Source organism: Rhinoderma darwinii, chromosome 5, assembly GCF_050947455.1.
Source record: "Rhinoderma darwinii isolate aRhiDar2 chromosome 5, aRhiDar2.hap1, whole genome shotgun sequence".
In the NCBI taxonomy this organism is placed as follows: Eukaryota; Metazoa; Chordata; class Amphibia; order Anura; family Rhinodermatidae; genus Rhinoderma; species Rhinoderma darwinii.
Window position 1 is genome coordinate 308,376,517 of NC_134691.1, and position 19,713 is coordinate 308,396,229.

General features: G+C 43.2%; 1 protein-coding gene across 2 annotated transcripts in view; it reads right to left on the bottom strand.

The window, feature by feature from the left end:
• Window positions 1–14,266, bottom strand: part of LARP4B (La ribonucleoprotein 4B) — a 61,090-nt gene extending 46,824 nt beyond the window's left edge. The window contains exons 1-2 of one of the 2 annotated variants that reach the window (XM_075827423.1): window positions 13,760–14,266; window positions 392–505 (exon numbers count right to left, since the gene is read on the bottom strand). The gene's annotated coding sequence lies outside the window, so the exon portion shown is untranslated. The remainder of the gene's footprint in view (window positions 1–391; window positions 506–13,759) is intronic. The other variant, XM_075827424.1, reaches the window with a different exon arrangement.
• Window positions 14,267–19,713: the final 5,447 nt, after the last annotated feature.

Below are 19,713 nucleotides of genomic sequence, written 5' to 3' on the forward strand. Positions count from 1 at the left end.
ACTATGCGATCATTTGATCACTTATATTCTACTCTGCATTACATACGATATTGCAGTGTATTATGCCGGTCAGTATTATATGGACAGGCAGTCTTATTAGGCTCACATCAATGGTAGACCTGGGGGCCTTTGTTAGACCCCCTAGAATCAGGCCCCTTAACGGCCATCGTAAGACGTATTGGCGGTCGTAAAGGAGTTAAGAATGATTTTTTCACTATAAGAATGCAATGGTTTAAAACCTGTTCATATACAGTAAAGTATGTGCATCCCATTGGAAATGCTGGGGATATATTTATAGTCTCCATGTCCAATGTACATAAAATAAAGGAGTATGCATGTAACAGATGGTCCATCCTCAGTTACATCATTAGCCCATCACAGATTTACATACCTTGCTCTTCAGCTGTATATGGATTTACAGCTGCTATAAGTCTTCCAATAGATGCACTAAACTGATGTAAAGTCCAGAAGAGCACATGCGTCAGACATCCGGCAACCAAGCAACCTGCAAGACATAACCACTTGGGCATTAAGAAACTCATTAGCATAAAGCTAAAAATCGCTCATAAAGTGGTAAAAACAGATCTTTTTTCTAAATAAAAAGCACTGCTGTCACCTACATTATAGCGCCGATCTCCTTATGTAGGAGATAGGGCACTTATAATATGGTAGACAAACAAACTAAACAAAACCTCACACCAAGAAATGGCGTATGCTGGGGTCCCTTATTGCAAGTAGACAACCTAGAAGCGAACCATAAAGGGACATAGCCCTTAAAGAAATAGTATACTAAATGATATACAAAAGTACAAAAAAATCTTTATTAAATATAATCTCCAATAACATAATGGAATAAAAGATGGGATACATCATACACGGATATATATACAGCAGGGTCAGATGGAATAGCCCATAGACAAACAGAGTCAACCATCCAAGGATGACCAAACCACGCTCAGATAGTACATATGACAGAATTATAAACCCATGGGTATAAGGTAGTAAGGCCCACACGTAGTATAGTGCTACCAGCTGATTATGACAATATGCAGAGATAGACAACAAGGTCTATTATTGCCTACAAAGCATATAGCAATACATAAAAAGTGAAGCTAGAAGCGTCCAAAGACAACATATAGGCTCAAATGACGAAGCCGATCTACAGGGCGAAACGCGCGTCGAGGCGTTCATTCATCCATCTAATTTGTTGATCTCCTGCGCTCCTTATCATGTCCCAGGGTATGTGCTAGCTTTTTCAGCCTCTACATGATCGTATTATCGTGTCCAGTTATATCTTTCTGGCCATTTGAGCCTATATGTTGTCTTTGGACGCTTCTAGCTTCACTTTTTATGTATTGCTATATGCTTTGTAGGCAATAATAGACCTTGTTGTCTATCTCTGCATATTGTCATAATCAGCTGGTAGCACTATACTACGTGTGGGCCTTACTACCTTATACCCATGGGTTTATAATTCTGTCATATGTACTATCTGAGCGTGGTTTGGTCATCCTTGGATGGTTGACTGTTTGTCTATGGTCTATTCCATCTGACCCTGCTGTATATATCTCCGTGTATGATGTATCCCATCTTTTATTCCATTATGTTGGTGATTATATTTAATAAAGATTTTTTGTATTTTTGTATATCATTTAGTATACGATTTCTTTAAGGGCTATGTCGCTTTATGGTTCGCTTCTAGGTTGTTCACTTATAATATGGTGACAGAACCTCTTTAAGCCCATTGGATGCCTCTCCTCTTTGTTCAACACCAAAAACAAATAAAAGTTCAGTGAACTAATCTCACAGCAGGAATGAAGTGTACACGCTAAGCAGATCCCGGTTCATGGATCTGATGCAATCTGTCTGGCGTGAGCAATCTTGTGATATACTTGTTGCAGTTTGGCAAACAGACCCCCTGAAAACAGCTGGAAGCACCCAAGACAAGCTGATATAACAGGCAGAGTCATAGTGTAAATGTTAATTTTTGGCGCAGTGCCTCTACTATGGACACCAACGTGATCCCCTCTATTCCCTCAACATGGATTAATGCAGATTAAAAAGGAGAATCTCAATAGACCATAGTCAACTCTTAAAGAGGCTCTGTCACCAGATTTTGCAACCCCTATCTGCTATTGCAGCAGATAGGCGCTGCAATGTAGATTACAGTAATGTTTCTATTTTTAAAAAACGAGCATTTTTGGCCAAGTTATGACCATTTTTGTATTTATGCAAATGAGGCTTGCTAAAGTCCAAGTGGCCGACACGATGCAGGACCTGTGAGTGACGTCACAGCATGATCTCTCGAGAACACGCTGTGTCTGCACTGCCAGAAGCTGGGCGTTCTGAAGAGAAGTGGATGATACTTCTCATCAGAACGCCCAGCTAGTAAAAGTAGTAAAAACGCCCCGATGTACGCACATAATACACGCCCAGTTGTACTTTTGCAAGCCTCATTTGCATAAATACAAAAATGGCCATAACTTGGCCAAAAATGCTCGTTTTTAAAAAATAAAAACGTTACTGTAATCTACATTGCAGCGCCGATCTGCTGCAATAGCAGATAGGGGCTGCAAAATCTGGTGACAGAGCCTCTTTAATGTCTAAGTAGCACTTTTCTCATACAGATAAGTGAGAAAGTCAGAACCCATGTAAAGCTGCTCCCATCAGAGGACACATAGTATTTTTGCATTAATCAGTATTTACTTTTCTTGGATAACAGTAAAGTAAATGTTACGATGAAAGCGTTGAGCGCTGTTCATATGAAAGCCATGTATGTGGTTGTGTAGTCCAGACATCATAGCCACACAATGTTACATTACTATGGATATTATATCACTGGAGGCCTAGTTCAAGCAGATAGAGAAATACATATAAAAGAGACAACAAAATTTGATCAGTACATTCCAACAAAGTGAAACAAAAACGTGTATACAGGTGCAAGGAAGCCTAAGGGTATGTTCACACGCAGTGACCAAAAACGTCTGAAAATACAGAGATGTTTTCAGGCGAAAACAGCTCCTGATTTTCAGATGTTTTTTGAACAACTCGCGTTATTCACAGCGTTTTTGGAGCTGTTTTTCAATGGAGTCAATGAAAAACGACTCCAAAAACGTTCCAAGTAGTGTCCTGCACTTCTTTTGACGAGCCGTCATTTTCACGCCGTGTTTTGACAGCGATGCGTAAAATAAAGGTTCGTGGGAACAGAACATCGTAATTTCCATTGAAAGCAATGGGCAGATGTTTGTAGGCGTATTAGGGGCATTTTTTCAGGCGTAATTCGAGGCGTAAAAGGATTATGTAGGAGATAGGGCACTTATATAATGTGGTGACAGAGTCTCTTTAAACTAATTAAAATCACCCAGGGCAGAATGGGAGGAGTGCAAGATCAACAATGGAGGCAGTCAACCCCACATTTTTTTTTTAGATTGTTTATCTTGCACTCCTCCCATTCTGCCCTGGGTGATTTTAATTAGTTTAATGCTGGTTCCTACCATACCCGGGTATATGTAGGCTTAGTCCCAGTTCTGGGGATACGAGCAGTGTAGGGACCCACCTTTTAAAAGGTACATTGTTGTGGCAGGTGGGCTCACACAATTTGATCAAAACGTGCGCTAATAACCTCACTATTGTACGTAGATTTAGCAGCAATGCATATTTATTATGTTTAGGTGGCATTCGTGTTCGTAGAGTGCGGTCGCCCATTTTTGGATATTGTATAGATATATAATATATTTTTTATTGCTTTTCAGGTCCAGCCTATTTTGTAGTTCAATTTCTAAAAACCCCGGTAAGCCATTGATATCCCAGGAAGAACTTGCAGCTGGCCACATATTTTCCGTAAAGGGTAGTATTTTATGGCACACACTCAAATTAATGGGAGACCACGTAAATAAATGACGTGTGGTGTGAAGTACCCCAGAGTGGCAGCTGTTCTTAGGCTATTTGACCTCAGCCGGTCATTCCAAAAGGACTGTTTTGCGTATTTTGCGCTAGCTCTGCCAGTGGCCTAACGATAGGCCCCAGATGTCAATCAGCAGGTGCAGTAGCACCTATATGCATGTTTCGTAAAGTCTGCAATGTAAGTAAATCAAAATGTATTAACATACATTAGTAGAGATTTGCTGCGGATTTCACCTCTCACAATAGAGTAGGACAAATCCCCGGCAGAATAGAGAATGATTTGGATTTTTAAAAACTGCTGCATGTCTTCAAATCCAGAGATTTATTTTTCTGCTGGGTGTTTATGGTGTTTCCTAAATGATTATATGATATAAGACTTTGCTTCAAAATACAAAACTTCCCAAACCTCACAAGTGAAATTCAAGAGCTCAAAATACAATGCATATTTAAGATCACTGATCACTTTAGATATAGGAATTACTGCTAACAGGATGAGTGAAAGGCATTAATCCAAAGCTGGAAAACCCTTGTCATCTGTTCCCAAGATGTGACCTCATGTTCTTGTTATTTCATGCATTCACTGTCTTTCTGGCTCACTGAAGTGCAGTCATAGGGCCTTTAGGCTTACACAGCACAAATAGCTGGTGTGCATCTCATTACCGGGCAAATTACAGCGCACACCTCTCATCATACATTACATAGAATATAAAACTAAAAAGGAACTGACACTTATTGAAGGACAATACATTCAGACCCCAAAAAATATGGACCAAGTCTAGGATGTCCACGTTCACACTTGCCAGCTTGGAGAATGAGATTTTCCACAGTCGCATAGACCATCTCTGTTGTGTTGCTCAGGAAAGACACAAAATCTGAACAAGGAACCATCAGCAACAATGCCCGGCCAGCAGTGAAATTACATAATGTCTATGGTCAGAAGGCATATTTTCTAGCTTAATAATTCCCATAGAATACAGTCAGTCATTCAGAAATGTAGAAACGCTGGTGTAACATTAGCCTAAGGCAAACAAACTGTGTGATCATCAGTACTGTGTTTACATTATTAAAACTGGTGCATGTGTCAAAATCACTAGTGTAAATGTCAGAAAGCGCAATACTCTGAACATTTATATGATGTATGTATGAAACCAGCACACTGCAAAAGGTGTCTAGACTAACATCTTTCAGAAACAGCTGCAGAACACACATATACATATGAGCACAGTCACTACTTGGGTAACGGGCACAAGAAGTTGGTGAAGTTAGTAGCTGGCAGCAGAAGACAGGAGGATGCAGCAGACGCAGTGCAGGTTCTGCAGGAGCTGACAGCTCACAATCCATATGAAAGTAAAGATTAAAAAAAAAAATAATAAACTCATCAAGATGTAAAATCTACTTTTTCAACATTTATTTTATTTATAATAAAATATGGGGATGGAAGAATTTTTGGGCTATGTACGATTGCTGTTTTTGGGCGATTGTGGTAAACAACTCCACCCACATGTAGAATACCTTGTAATCCACAGAACAGTAATTTTGTCTGAAATTTCCACTGCGGATATCAACCGTTACAATGCGTAGGATAAGATCCACACGAAAAACTCCCGATTCAGCACCCCAACAACTGCATTGTTGTTTCGGGTAAAACCACGGAAACCCGACAGAACCAAAGTCAACGGGTTCCCTCGGGTGCCGATTGTATCCGTTGTAGAACATAACGGGTGCTTCTGGTATTTTTGTTATTCTGCTCCTCTGAGAAGACCAATAGAAAGACTGACGCAGATGTGAACGAGGCCTATATCCAGTGTTTTCTCTTCATTCCTTTTGTTTCAGGTTTGGCATCCATTATACTTTTTTGAATGTAAGAAGTGATGCGGATGCGCAATAGGACAAAATTGATCTGTTAAACGGAATAAACAGTAAGACATTCCGTTTGTATCAATCATCCATGGTTAGAAAAACAAAAAGAAAACCTAAAGTTTCTTTTTTTTATTTTGAACGGAAAAAAATGCAGCAGAATTTGCGACTGTTTCCTGCAAAAAGACGAAAGCCTGACGAAAAGAAGCCAAACTGAGCAAAAAAGACTTTGTAGTCACTGGTGAAACTAAAGTAGAATAAGTAATTTATACTTTCCTATAGGGTTGTCACGATACCAGAATGTGGACTGAAATAAAGTAGTTTGTTTTATTTTATAACAGCATAAACGAAGGATGCTATAAATGTGTTATGGTCGCGAATATACCGAATGTGTATATTTTATGTATTACATAGTTACATAGTTACATAGTTAGTACGGCTGAAAAAAGACACATGTCCATCAAGTCCAACCAAGGGAAGGGAAAAGGGAAGGAAAAATTTCTACACATAGGAGCTAATATTTTTTTGTTCTAGGAAATTATCTAACCCTTTTTTAAAGCCATCTCCTGTCCCTGCTGTGACCAGCTCCTGCGGTAGGCTATTCCATAGATTCACAGTTCTTACTGTAAAGAAGCCTTGTCGCCTCTGCAGCTTGAACCTTTTTTTCTCCAGACGGAGGGAGTGCCCCCTTGTTTTTTGAGGGGGTTTTACAAGGAACAGGATATCACCATATTTTTTGTATGTGCCATTAATATATTTATATAAGTTAATCATGTCCCCCCTTAGTCGTCTTTTTTCAAGGCTAAATAGGTTTAATTCTTTCAATCTTTCCTCATAACTTAAATTCTCCATGCCCCTTATTAGCTTCGTTGCTCTTCTTTGTATTTTTTCCAACTCCAGGGCATCCTTTCTATGAACTGGAGCCCAGAACTGAACTGCATATTCTAGATGGGGCCTCACTAATGCTTTGTAAAGTGGCAATATTACATCTCTGTCCCGCGAGTCCATGCCTCTTTTAATACACGACAATATCTTGCTGGCCTTTGAAGCAGCTGATTGACACTGCATGCTGTTATTGAGTTTATGATTTACAAGAACACCCAGATCCTTCTCAACAAGTGAATCCGCCAGTGTAGCTCCCCCTAGGACATATGATGCATGCAGGTTGTTGGTACCCAGATGCATAACTTTACATTTATCTACATTAAACTTCATTTGCCAAGTGGACGCCCAAACACTTAGTTTGTTTAAATCTGCCTGCAATTCACAAACATCTTCCATAGTCTGAACTATATTACATAGCTTGGTGTCATCTGCAAAAATAGAAATAGTGCTATTAATCCCATCCTCTATATCATTAATAAATAAGTTGAATAATAGTGGTCCCAGCACTGAACCCTGGGGTACACCACTTATAACTGGGGACCATTCAGAGTAGGAATCATTGACTACAACTCTCTGGATACTGTCCTTGAGCCAATTCTCAATCCAATTGAGACTATGTTTATTGTAAAAAATGTGTTTTTATTTTAAATTTACTAACTTTCTTCTTTTTTTTTTTACCTTTAATGTAGGCATATATATAACAGTACATTAGCCTGTGTACGGATAGTACACAGGCAGTTGTAAGGACATACCCAAGTATACCCTAACAGGAAATATGGTCAGACAGCCCTGGGGTCCTTCAATGAATCCTGGGCTGTCTGCCCATATATGGTAACTCCCTCAATCGCATCACAGGGATTCCCCGTGACGCGATCCAAAGGGCATCCCCCTTTCTCATTTACCCCGTGAACGCTGCGGTCAGCTTTGATCGCAGCATTCAGGGGAATAGCAGCGGAGATGAGGTTTGTCTAATCTCTGCCGTTAGAGCGGGGCTGCGGCTGTGTAATACAGCCATTGCCCCAGTCCTCACAATAAGTGCGCACGCGATCAGCATAAGTTGATGCGGCCGGTGCTGCACTAATGAGCGGCAGCGCCGGCACGGAATACAGAACATGGGGGTGTTTTGCAGTGCGCCCGTCATGTTCTGTCTTCAGTGCCGGCAATCATTGGCGCAGTGCCGGTCGCATCACATCATGCTGACCACGTGCGCACTTCTCAGGACTCAGGAGCAGGCCAATGACTGTATTACACAGCCACAGCCCCGCTCTAACAACATTCAAGTATTACTAGATTAGCTGTGCGGCCGCACAGCTTAGTATCTTAATACGTGAAATAACAGTATTGAACAGTTTCAGGGTGCACGGTATCGAAACAGTATCAAAGTTTTGACGCATCCCTACTTTCCCAAGTGTGAGAATTGTGTGAGTGAATCACAGTCCACCATGGCTCTCTGTCCCATTTTTTTTATCTTGCCGAGTTCCAGAATGGAAAAAAAAAGTTGTAAAGTTTTGTGAATAAAAAAAATCATTAAACCGTGCAAGAAAAAAGGAGAACAAACTTGTGAAGACACGGATGCTTCTATCGCTTTATTGATCGGCAGAGGTTGCAGCAGTCGGGCTTCCGCCAGACATTGGAGGCATATACGAGCAATATGGCACCAAATGTCTATGGTGCGACAAACCCTTTCAGAATTGCTTACATTTGTGTGTATTTAGGAGATATTGGTGATGAACAAGAAAACTTGACTCAAGAATCATGTACTAAGGATCCTCATCGTCTGACATACTTTTGTGCAAAATACACAAGGCAGTGCACAAACCGCTCCGTAAGGCCTCATTAACACGACAATAAGGCCGTTTTCTACGTCCGAGGTGGACCTGTGCGGGACGCGGTCACGGATCCCCCACAGTCTATGGAGGGATGCGTGACACCCAGTAAAATAGGACACGTCCTATTCCTCAAAGGAGCGATCACACGCTTCATTAAAACAGTCGTGTGAACGGCCCCTTTGAAATGCATGAGTCCGTGTGACGGCCGTTGTTTTAACGGCCGTCACACGGACGAGATTCACGTTCGTGTAATTGAGCCCTAGGGGCTTTAACTGTCCACAAATACGGACCCACACGTAAGGATACACATCCGTAGCCGTCTGCAATTGCGGAAGCGCCCATAGACTTCTACGGGTGAGTCTGTGCCGTGACTGCGGACAATAAAACACGTTCTATATTTTGCGGATGATTTCTACGGCACGGGCACACATCCGTAAATACGCAAAAAGGAGTCCGTGGTCAATAGATTTGAAAGGGTCCGCAATTTCAACCGTAATTACGGATTAAAACTACAGTGGTGTGCATGGGACCTTAGAGATGTATTATCACTGGGCGTCAGCTCAGGTAAGCACATGGTTTGTGATGTCATACCGCTGCTATTTAGATAATGTAATATAGTGATATTGAAAAGCAAATAATGACAGGTTTGAATAACCCGAACAGCTCCACATGAATATGTATAACCTGCATGACAAAGTGACATAAGATCCAAAAATAGAAAAGAAGCCGGCCCATATAAAACCACATGGACACACCATGCATTTTTAATCCTGTTGCAGACTTGAGTGTGGACCAGTCAGGTCATTCTCACATCTACGTTTCTCTACTGCATCAAGTGTTTGCTGGTTTTGCAATATTTCATCAAGAAATGTAAATAGTAAAGACACACACATGACAAGAGCCCAAATAAATGAATTGTGGAAATTTCTACACAAATCACATGTGCTAAACCGCAAACGGTAACCATTCTATACACACACAATCCTAGTACCATCAGTAGCAGCATAAGGCCTGATTTACATGAGCGTGTGTGTTTTGCGCACGCAAAAAACGCGCCGTTTTTCATGCAAAAAAGGCACTTAACAGCTCCGTGTGTCATCAGCGTATGATGCGCGGCTGCGAGATTTTTGGATGTTTGTAAACAGAAAAGCACGTGGTGCTTTTCTGTTTACATTCAGAGTTTGACAGCTGTTGCGCGAATCACGCAGTTCGCACGGAAGTGCTTTCGTGCGGCATGCGTGGTTTTCACACACCCATTGACTTCAATGGGTGCGTGATGCGCGAACAGCGCACAAAGAAAGGACATGTGGTGAGTTTTTTTCAGCGGACTCACACTGAGCAAAACTCACGGACTGTCTGCACGGCCCCATAGACTAATATAGGTCCGTGCGACGCGCGTGAAAATCACGCGTGTCGCACGCTCGTATATCACGCTCGTGTAAACGAGGCCTAACACAATAGCGTTGTCAGATTACCGTTTCCATCAATATAACCCATTTGGGCTTAAAACAGAGAACATCTTGAATATGGAATATGCTGCGGATTATTTATGCGTAGTTTACTTATAGTAATGAGGACAACATCCCCCAAAGCGAATCCGCAAAAAGTTAAGCAGTCATTTTTTTTCAACTAGGCCTAAGGCCTTATGCACACAGGAATATGAGAAATTAGTAAAACCGTAATATCGACTCCTAGAGACTTCTAGGGGGGCAGAATTTATGCTGTTCATATGAAGACAGTGTTTTTCTGTAAGTATCCGACAAAGGATCTTCCATCGGATCCTGTAAAAGGAAATATTCACACGTAGCACAAATTGCTGCAGATTTTCTGTCTGGATTTGTAAACCAAAAATCTGCCGCCTATTACAGTAGCAGCAAAGTGGATGAGATTATAACAAATCTCATCCACGAGCTGCGGATAATTTCCATGCAGAAATAGATATTTTTTTAATTCTCCCCATGGAGTTCAATGAAGTAAAAACTTGCAACAAATACTAGCTGTTGCGATTTCTGTTGCCGAAAAGCTGCAGCAAAAATCACAAGTAGGAAAATAAGAAAAACTATTTTCAGTTAGCCAATCACAGGCTGCAGCGGTCACATGGAATTACATGTCATCCTAGGAGGCTGGCAGCACAGCGTCATTGCTATGGGAACGCCAGGGGAGGAGAGTATAGACTTTTTCTTTTTTTAATTCCCCTCTTCTCTGCAGCGGCAAATCCAAACTAAAATCTGCACCAAATCAAACATTATTTGGTGCAGACTTCCGACCCAAATGCCGCAAGTAATTCTGGACAGATTTGCCGCAGAGCTATTCGTAGCAAATCAGACTGGTGTGAACATACCCTTAGAGCAAATTAAAACCAAGTGTTCAATTAACAAGAATAATTCATAACACGCTTGTGATTGCAGAATAAAATACATTCAATGTGCCTCAGAGAAATATCAATAATAACTTACATCAGTGGTCCCCAACCAGTGGCTCGAGAGCCAGATGTAGAACGCAACCCCCTGCTGTTGTGCTCGCCATAAGAACCCTAAGTTATAACCATATGCTCTCGCTACGATATGATATCCACTTTAACAATGTTACAGACTTATCCTATCCCCAGAAAAGTGCCTATTTGGTTGGTGAAATACCAGTGTGTTAGATTTCAAACAAATATTTACCTGCAAATTTAAAATTTCATGATTTTGTGTTTCTCTACGTTTAATTTGTTGACATTTTTTACTTAAATGTCTCTCCCGGCTATCGCTCAAAATTGAATGTAACTCACAAGGTATAAAAGGTTGGGGGTGGCTGCATTACATACACAATGAAAAACGAGTAACAAATTCCTAAACATCTTCACTTCCAAGTAATTGGATCGATCATTTATGATGCTAAAAAACTATTCGCGGTGATGTATTTGGAAAATTGACATGTACAAAAGTGAAAAAAAATTCCAATATACTTACCTCTTAAAAGGTGCGGGGCCATTAGTAAATATTACATTTAATTGAATGAAAAAATTAAATTGCCTTAAATGTTTAGTTCATTGGAATCTCTTTTTGTTGCAGTATAGTGAAGACTGAACATTTTGCATTTTATCACTGCTTCTGTGGCAACATAAGACTACAGTGTAAAAGTAATCACTTGCCAACTGCTTCAAAAACCATAAGGCCAGAATCACACACAATCTTGATGAAATTTTGGGTCAGCTTTTTTTTTTAGCCAAACACAGGAGTGGACACAACAGAAAGGAGATTCATCAGTCTTTTCTTTATAACTTTCTTTCCTTTTGGATCCACTTCTGGCATTGGCTCAAAAAACGGAGCCAAAAACTGCGTGTGATCAAGAAATAAATAAAATTTGTGCGTTTTTTCACAGTGTCAAAAACTATTCATACAATAGGATTTATAAGTCAATCAAAACTCCCATAGTTTTCTAAGGGTTAGTATCAATAAGGAAAGGGCTATGAGGCTACTTTGGCCGCAACACAGTTTACACGGCCAAACCGCTGTGTGATCAGTGTCGCGCTGGCTGCATCGCAGAAATGAAAATGAACGTGTGCTGCAACTTGCAGGTTGGCGTAACACGACAGTCGCAATAAATCCAAATTACCTTGGGACTGTCGTGACATTTTCAGATCTAAACGCACGCAACCTGAAAAGGCAGCTAGAAAAAGTGTGTTAGAGAATAATTTTTTTTTAAAAATGCCACCTTGGACACTTATTATAGTGAATACCAGTGAACCGCATAAATAGCAATGACCTAACATCAGAACCTCTTACATAAATATAGCAGCATTTCCACAGCATACTATCCCACATCAACAGAATAAAAACACTTCCGGGGCTATTGACATGTGGCAATTTCTGTGACAGAAAATCCTATCCACACAACTGAACAGGGTTATGTTTGCAGCAAACACATGGATTTCTGTAAGTTCCATTCAGATGGCTGGAACAGTACGGTCAACACAGGAGGCCACGATATTCACTAAGCATCACCAGATCAGGAACACAGGCTGCCATCAATTGTGCCCGCATTCTGCTAACAGCACCAAATCTTCCAGTTATTACGAAATAATCTTATCCCAACAACATATTTGGGAAATGCTGATAGACCACCACCCCAACATTATCTTTAATGTGAACCTGTCCCCACTCCTCACCCAAACGGCAGTACAATATAGAAGAGACTCTGCTTTATAATAACTTATAGCCAATGTAAACAATGTGAGAAAGTCTTCTGTGAACAGGACGGGCAGCACTGCTCATGTGATCACTGAGGCTTTTCTACAAATAAGGAACTCTGCTTATCATGGGATTCGCTAAAAAGCATCACATGACCAATACTGACACTTCTTGTTAGCTGAGGACCCCTCTATGCTGCAGGTTATAAAATGAATCAACTAAGCCCCAGCATGGCATTAGAGTACCCCCATAACTAGGGTTATACACTGCTGTGCATGACGGGAAGTATCCCCTGGGGTACAAATAGTAGAGGTGGGGGATCTAGAGGACTTGTACATGCAGGACACCCCTCATTAGTCAAATTGAAGAGTTAATAATACCATCTCCTGCTCTGGAGGACTCAGCATGTCCATGTAATACACGTTACATATTAATTTATAGGACAGCCTTGTAATATTACATATCCCTGTAGCCAGATATGAAGTAGCAGTAACAGGTTATGAGTCTGTTTGTCTTTCAGGGGATCACACAGATTTAGCTTTTCTTTAAAATCACATGGAACAGAAAATATTGTGTCAAACCAATAACATTGTAACAAACCACCAGCCATTGGCTGTCAGGAGACTCCAGATGTCTGCAACTGTTACCTCTCACTATGATCCTGCCTGTAATACAACCGTATGGACATCACCCAGATGACTGACCGGTGAATATAACATGCGTGATGGCCATGCTGTATATAGATCATATATGTCTGACATGACCCTCTATATACTATTTGTAGTCCATATGGGGAAATTATCATTGAATTGTAGGAATATAATCCCCATGAAAGGTAAATTCAATCCAACACCAAATGTACAGTCATTCACATAGACCGAGCATTTACATCTATTGTCCTCTGTTATCAGCCACTAGGGGTTCTACAATGGGATGACTGACAGGAAAGGCCCATGTGATCAGCTTTTCCTATAATCTTAGTATAGAGGTGATGTGTGGATTGTAATGGAGGCAGGGAAGCTGCGGGTAGTGATGATGTACGGTGTGTGGGGACATGGTGAGGAGGTCTGGGGTGGAGGAGACGGGGCGGGTTGTGTGGGCCGCTCTCACCTGCTTGTGCTTGCTGTCAGGTCTTGGCCTGCTTGACTCGCAGTATCCGGCCTCCTCCTCTCTCGGACTCTTCCCCTCGGCTGCTCGGGCGGCTGTCAGGCGGGGGGGCGGGAGAGGAGGAATACTTCGTTCCGTGACGACGGGAATAGAAACCAGACACACGCCGTGCTTTGCCCGCAGGGGAACAGCCGAGTACACACTGAGGGAGAGCTCGGACGTCCAGGAGCAACGCGGAGAAAGAGGAGGCGGTGGTTGCTGGTGAGGGTGGCGGCGGGACGCCCGCAGTTATCACGACAATTTCTCTATCCCGTAAAAAGGAGAAGGACGAAAAAAAACCGAGACAGTGTAACTTCCTGCGCCCGCCGGAAGTCCCGCCCCCGTTGTCTCCACCTATTGGCCGTCGTGAAGGGGGCTGGTAAAACGCCGCGGCCCGGAGCGCACTGCGCCTGACGCAGGGAACCGCCACTGACGTCACGGGGAAGTCCGGCGGCGCTTAGTGGGCGGAGTCTGACTGCGGCAGGAATCCCCTCCCAATTCAATCCATTCTCCTAGCAACAGGTGACGCGGAGGAAGCGGTTTATTTATAGGAGCGGTCGTATTCAACGTCCTGACAATATACCTGAGAGCGCTTCAATATTTCGCGTCTCCACTTCATCATTTCGCGTCTCCACTTCATCTTATTAACAATGGACAAATCCTCTAAAAAGGCCCAAGCTATAATAAAAAAAAAAGGAAAAACAATGAATACATTTTACATATATATTTACTATTAAAATTTTGCTTCTGTCCCCATTGCGCCTGTGTACGGACTTGGTCATTGTGACATTGCCTCAATATTTTATATTGTCCAATAAGCCAGTGATTGGACAATGCGGCCGCTAGATCCTACATGATGCATTTTTACTGAGGCCACCGTTCATACACAGGTGGGAGTATACTATAAGGCCCTGTTCACACAGAGTTTTTTTGCAGGAGGAAAATTCCTACAAAATCTGCTCCAGGCATTTTTTGCACAGTGGTTTGACAAAAACGTGTCAAAACACTCGTCGAGGCTTTTTTTTCCGTCTCTCACTGATTGAAATGGGGTTTTGGAGGCGGAAACCGCCTCAAGATAGGTCGTGTGGCTTCTTTTTACCGTGAGGTGGTTTTTCCGCTCGCTGCAAACCGCCTCCCATTGAAATCAATGGGAGGCATTTCCGGCCGTTTTTTGACGTGTTTTGCGGAGCGGTTTCCGCGCCCAAAAACTCTGTGTGAACAGGGCCTAAATATTTTTTTAGTTTTTTCTATTTTTACAGCCTGTTTGTGAGATTTGTTCACTTGACAATTGTTTTCATTTCTGTGTTGACTGGAATCGTACAACCACAAGCTGTGTAGCATCATGAGCCAAAAGGCTAGACAGAGTGTAAAGCTAGCGCCATATACATGGGATGTTTGCCCATATCACATATGCTATCTGGCCAAAAGTATGTGGACACCTGACTATCACACCTATATTAACACTTGTGGAGATCCCATTCCAAAATCATAGGCGTCAATATTTATCATCTATCCACAGAATAGATGATAAACATCTGATTGGTAAGGGTCCGGCCGCCAGGACCGCTAGCGTCCTCAGGTGTGGCAGAGCAGGGAGCCATCGACTCCCTGCACTGCGTATAGTAGGATAAGCAGCCGAGGAGAGAGAACAAGAGTGCATGGCTGGGATTCTGGACCTAGCAAGCGGATGTGTCCGTTGACAGGAACTGCAGCATTCTACAGCTCCCGGCGCTGGGTATACAGGGTATACAGTGGCAGAGCAGGGAGCTGTTAGCTCCCTTCTCCGCTATTTACACTGTGATGCGTGCCGTGAGCAACTTGGCGCAGACAGGTGCGATACAGTGAAGTCATCACGCGTGCCTGCGCTGAGCAGCACACAGAACAGACTCCCACCCTGCAGTGGTATCTCCTCCACTCATCATGGGAGCGGTGCTAGGTGAGTATTTATTATTTTTAGGAGGCACTATGGGGTCATTATACTGCGTGATGGGGCCCTATGGGGGCATTATACTGTGTGGGCAGGCACTATGTGGCATTATGCTATGTGGGGCAACATAGGGGCATGATACTGTGTGAGGGGGCACTATGGGGCATTATATTGTGTGGGAAGGCACTATGGGGACATTATATTGTGTGGGAAGGCACTATGGGGACATTATACTGTGAAAGGGGGCATTATGGGGGCATGATACTGTGTGGGAAAGCACTATGGGGGCATTATACTGTGTGAGGTGGCAGTATGGGGGCATTAGACTGTGAGGTGGCAGTATGTGGGCATTATACTGTGGGGGGCATTATACTGTATGTGAAAGCACTATATGGGTATGATACTGTGTGGGGAGCACTATGGTGGCATTATTTTATCTCTTTCCGGAAAGGGGGGGCCTTTTCCGGCAATAGGAAATTGTCCTGTGATTGTCCTGTAGTTGCCACAAAATCTGATGTCTATGACTAGCTGCACTGCTGCAAATAAAACCGCAACAATACTCTGAGCAGGACTGTACAATGAATATGCTAAGGCCCCCAAACACATAAGTAGAATAAATGATCGGCTGTACAAATGTATTCATGACCAACTTCATTATCAATATCAGTGGCGTAACTACCGCCGTAGCAGCCGTAGTGGCCGCTACGGGCCCCGCGGCATGAGGGGGCCCGTGTCGCCCGACGGCACGGGCCCCCACCATGGCCGGAGGCTCTGCTAGCTGCCGCTATGGCTGCTACAGCGCGACGCCACTGAACACTACGGCAGAGCAGGGTGGTATCTCCCCGCTCTGCCATTAAACAAAAGACATGTATCCCCTATCCACAGGATAGGGGATACATGTGTGATCGCTGGCATTGATAGGGAGAACGGGGGACTGAAAGTCCCCTTAAGTTCTCCATCACATACCTCGGACTTCCGGGGTCTGTGTCGGCAGCTCCGTATAAATGAATGGAGCGCCGGTCGCGCTTGTGCGCATGCGTGACCAGCGCTCCTTTCATTTTTATTGAGCTGCGTAGACGCCGGAAGTCAGAGGTTAGTCATGGAGAACTTCGGGGGACTTTCGGTCCCCCTTTCACCCTATCGCTGCAAGCGATCACACATGTATCCCCTATCCTGTGGATAGGGGATACATGTCTTTTGTCTTTTCACACTGTAGGTCGCATTTTTTTGGGGGTTTGGGGACGCTGTATGGCGTTCCCTACAGGGGGGGTCTATATGGCGTTCCCTACAGGGGGGCTGTATGGCGTTCCCTACAGGGGGGACTGTATGGCGGTCCCTACAAAGGGGGCTGCATGGCGTTCCCTACAGGGGGGGCTGTATGGCGTTCCCTACAGGGGGCTGTATGGCGTTCCCTACAGACCCCCCCCCTGTAGGGAACGCCATACAGCCCCCCGGTAGATAACGCCATACAGTCCCCCTGTAGATAACGCCATACAGCCCCCTCTGTAGATAACACCATACAGTCCCCCTGTAGGGAACGCCATACAGCCCCCCTGTAGGGAACGCCATACAGCACCCCCTGTAGATAACGCCATACAGCCCCCCTGTAGATAACGCCATACAGCCCCCCCTGTAGATAACGCCATACAGTCCCCCTGTAGATAACGCCATACAGCCCCCTCTGTAGATAACACCATACAGTCCCCCTGTAGGGAACGCCATACAGCCCCCCTGTAGGGAACGCCATACAGCCCCCCCTGTAGATAACGCCATACAGCCCCCCTGTAGATAACGCCATACAGCCCCCCCTGTAGATAACGCCATACAGCCCCCTCTGTAGATAACGCCATACAGCCCTCTCTGTAGATAACGCCATACAGCCCTCTCTGTAGATAACGCCATACAGCCCCCACTGTAGGAAACGCCATTCAGACCCTCTGTAGATAACGGCATACAGACCCCCTGTAGATAACGCCATACAGCCCCCTCTGTAGATAACGCCATACAGTCCCCCCTGTAGATAACGCCATACAGCCCCCCTGTAGATAGCGCCATACAGTCCCCCCTGTAGATAACGCCATACAGCCCACCCTGTAGGTAACGCCATACAGCCCCCTCTGTAGATATCTACAAAGGGGGCTGTATGGCGATATCTACAGGGGGGCTGTATGGTGCTATCTACAGGGGGCTGTGTGTGGCGCTATCTACAGGGGAGCTGTGTATGGCGTTATCTACAGGGGGGGCTGTAAAAAAGGCACTATCTACAAGGGGGGGTTGTGTGACACCCAGGGGAGGGGGGGCCCCAGTCAAAAGTTTGCTATGGGGCCCAGTCTTTCCTAGTTACGCCCCTGATCAATATATTCAGAGACTACAAGCTATCAAAAAAGGTCTGGATAAGGAGAGGAAAAAAACATCTGTTGAACATTGAGCCGGCCTCTTTTTTTGCCAAAACTCCCATACTAATATGACTAAAAGGCAATAAAGTCCACCTTGACAGATCAATTGTCTCACAGATCACCTGTGGTCAGGATGAAAAAAGCCTAACAGAATTTTGGCTAGATATAGATGTTGACAATATTTTTTTATTTTGGTCTTTACACCTGTGAACATGAGTCTATTAAATTTAGGATTGACATGAAGCTACTTTTGAATGTTGTAAGAATGCAAAGGAATATACTGGAATGACAGAAATAATGGAGGTGAATAAGCTCTGATTGTATTATGAATATCTTTATCTGCATGATAAAATGAAATAATTTCATCAAAATGTGGTACAAACATCAGAGACTATCAATCACATTGATTAGACGTAATAAAATATCAATAAATATTATTTCCTAAATCTGAACTGAAAGATCTTCCAGTTTAACCGAACAAGATGATTGATTCTCTGGAAGATGATCGGCTGCCACTTACACCTGGTGCTGTATGGTTTAGGAGTTACAATAGAATTTCACCGGAAAAACGTAAATGTGATACTTTATTCCCCCCCTCCACGTAATCGCTTAATTACATAAAACGTAATTTGTCCAATCCATTCAAGACATCAGACGCCGAATTAAAACGACTGACTGTCCAGTTCTGAGCTTAAAAATAATATATAAGTCAGTATCCATGCGTACTGCTTACTTGCTATTTATTTTCCTCAGTGCTTACTGCTTGACTGCTTTTTTAGTTCAGCTGTATTAGGGCAGAGCAGTGATCTGTCACTACAATTTAAAGGGTAACTAAACGTTCAACAAACTTCTGACATGTCATAGTGACATGTCAGAAGTTTTGATTGGTGGGGATCCGAGTAGTGAGACCACCACCAATCGCTTAAATGAAGCAGCAGAAGCCCTTATGTGAGCGCTCAGCCGCTTAGTTTCTGTTCGGATTTTTTTGAGAATCCGATGTACAGTGAAGGAAATAAGTATTTGATCCCTTGCTGATTTTGTACGTTTGCCCACTGTCAAAGACATGAACAGTCTAGAATTTTTAGGCTAGGTTAATTTTACCAGTGAGAGATAGATTATATTTAAAAAAAAAAAAAACAGAAAATCACATTGTCAAAATTATATATATTTATTTGCATTGTGCACAGAGAAATAAGTATTTGATCCCTTTGGCAAACAAGACTTAATACTTGGTGGCAAAACCCTTGTTGGCAAGCACAGCAGTCAGACTTTTTTTGTAGTTGATGATGAGGTTTGCACACATGTTAGATGGAATTTTGGCCCGCTCCTCTTTGCAGATCATCTGTAAATCATTAAGATTTCGAGGCTGTCGCTTGGCAACTCGGATCTTCAGCTCCCTCCATAGGTTTTCGATGGGATTAAGGTCTGGAGACTGGCTAGGCCACTCCATGACCTTAATGTGCTTCTTTTTGAGCCACTCCTTTGTTGATTGGCTGTATGTTTCGGGTCATTGTCGTGCTGGAAGACCCAGCCACTAGCCATTTTTAATGTCCTGGTGGAGGGAAGGAGGTTGTCACTCAGGATTTGACGGTACA